This window comes from Octopus sinensis, unplaced genomic scaffold, assembly GCF_006345805.1.
Source record: "Octopus sinensis unplaced genomic scaffold, ASM634580v1 Contig18051, whole genome shotgun sequence".
Taxonomy (NCBI): Eukaryota; Metazoa; Mollusca; class Cephalopoda; order Octopoda; family Octopodidae; genus Octopus; species Octopus sinensis.
In genome coordinates this window covers 17,740-20,299 of record NW_021835499.1, presented here as the reverse complement: position 1 = coordinate 20,299, position 2,560 = coordinate 17,740, and the positions used below count along the sequence as shown (strand labels likewise).

Here is a 2,560-nt window from a genome sequence, read left to right as displayed (position 1 = left end):
TAGTCAGAGGGAGAAATGAAGTTTACTGTCGGCAACTGTGAGACAACATCCCACACCCTACAACTCTCACTAGCTCTAATTCTGTTCTCTTACAATATCATTCTATCTCTTTCTGTATTTACTACTAAACAATGAAGAGAACACAAACACAAACTTTTCTTCGCATCATGCTTTTGGATTTATCATAACCTGCCTGTCAAAGCAAGGTATTGTAACGTGACGGTAAATAAATACTTCATGAACCTTAGTCAGAGGGAGAAATGAGGTTTACTGTCAGCAACTGTGAGACAACGTCCCACACCCTACAACTCCCACTTGCCTTTCAGACAAGATGACAAACAACCAAAATGCTTGGGGCCTTGCTGTACTCAAGAGAGCTGTACTCCACAGCAGATATGTTAAGTTCACTCCCCCGCTGAAGAAGATTGGCCTGCAAGATTTCTGTGCCATTGCCACACAAAAAGCACATGGCAGTGCCATGAACAGGCTCTCATGTGGTGCCAAATAAAAGCACCCAGCATGCTAAATCCCACTGGAGCCTTGTGCAGCTCTCCATCTTGTCAACTCTGGTTAAACTGTCCAACTCATTTCTGCATGGAAAACGGATATTAAATGACGCCGATGACGACGACAATAATACTCAAAAATGTAAAATTTGAAAATATTTTTGTCTTCATCTCTTTTAGCTCGCAGTGTGAAAGAGTCTACAAAATCATTAAAAAGGTAAGAAACCTGTTTCTCATTTTAAACTGGACACTATCTTCTCAGTTCTCTCTTTTATTTCTTTCTCTCCCCTCAGTTTATAGTCATGTTTTTGTTTTTAAATTTTCCTGATTAACATAATTTTTAACAATTTTATTTGAAATTCAACCATAACCATCATCATTTAATCTCCAGGCTCTTTGTTATACAATAGTCTGGGATATTATGTCAGGAAGAGTTTTGAATTGTATATAAAGAAAATTTTGATCCCAAGCATGGAAAAAATGGATGTTGAGAGAATGATGATGATGAAAAGTTAATCCTGAAATCTTTCATATGGGAAACTAGTCTGTAATATTGATATATATATTTTTATTTCAGGAAGTTTTGTACTTGGAGGAAACATGACTCTTCAAACTAAAGAAATACCCAACATGCAGCGAACTATTACCTGGAAAAATGTGAATGAAAGCTTTCAATGTGATAGAACATGTTATAAATCTGGCAGAGTAGAAGTTCAGCAGAGTGGTAATACATCCACTATTTTGATAAAATATATATCACAGGCAGATGTGGATTGGACTTTCCATGACAAGAAAACTCGCTATGCAAGGATTTCTTTGAAGGAAGAAGGTAAGGAAATGACTTCTGCTAATAATCATCATCATCATCGTTTAGCGTCCTCTTTCCATGCTAGCATGGGTTGGATAGTTCAACTGGGGTCTGTGAAGCCAGAAGGCTGCATCAGGCCCAGTCTGATCTGGCAGTGTTTCTATGGCTGGATACCCTTCCTAACGCCAACCACTCCGCGAGTGTAGTGGGTGCTTTTTACATGCCACCCGCACAGGAGCCAGACGGAGCTAGCAAATGGCCATGAACGGATGCCAGGTGAGGCTGGCAATGGACACGAACAGATGGTGATTTTACGTGCCACCGGCACAGAGACCAGACGGGGCAGCGCTGGCAACGGCCACGAATGGATGGTGCTTTTTACGTGCCACCAGCATGGAGGTCAGTCGGGGCGGCGCTGGCAACGGCCACGAACGGATGGTGCTTTTTACATGTCACCGGCACGGAGGCCAGTCGGGGCGGCGCTGGCAACGGCCACGATCGGATGGTTCGCTTACTTGTCACCGGCACTGGTATCACAGCCGCAATTTCCATTGATGTTGATCGACTTCGATTTTGGTTCTGCTTTCTGATATCTGATTTGATTTGGTTTGATTTGATTTTGATTTTGATTTTTGATTTTCACTTGCCTCAACGGGTCTTCACAAGTGGAGTTTTGTGTACCAAGAAGGAAAGGTATGTATAAGTCGACTGGCTACATACCAGGTAGGGGCCACGGGTTATGTTCTCACTAGTCTTGCCGGGTCTTCTCACGCACAGCATACTTCCTAGTCATTTCCTTGGTGAGACCTAAAGTGCGAAGGTCGTGCTTCACCACCTCGTCCCAGGTTTTCCTGGGTCTACCTCTTCCACAGGTTCCCTCAACTGCTAGGGTGTGGCACTTTTGCACACAACTATCTTCATCCATTCTCGTCACATGACCATACCAGCGCAAACGTCTGTGTTGCACACCACAACTGATGCTTATTAGGTCCAACTTTTCTCTCAAGGTACTTACACTCTGTCGATTATGAACACTGACATTACACATCCATCGGAGCATACTGGCTTCATTTCTTGCGAGCTTACGCATATCCTTAGTAGTCACAGCCCATGTTTCACTACCATGTAGCATGGCTGTACATACACATGCTTCATACAGTCTGCCTTTTACTCTGAGCGAGAGGCCTTTTGTCACCAACAGGGGTAAGAGCTCTCTAAACTTTGCCCAGGCTATTCTTACTCTAGC

General features: G+C 43.2%; 1 long non-coding RNA gene across 1 annotated transcript; it reads left to right on the top strand.

The window, feature by feature from the left end:
* Window positions 1–680: 680 nt before the first annotated feature.
* LOC118761856 lies at window positions 681–1,605 on the top strand. Its single transcript, XR_004997686.1, has 3 exons — window positions 681–723; window positions 1,084–1,335; window positions 1,596–1,605. It is a non-coding gene; the product is annotated as an uncharacterized LOC118761856 (long non-coding RNA).
* Window positions 1,606–2,560: the final 955 nt, after the last annotated feature.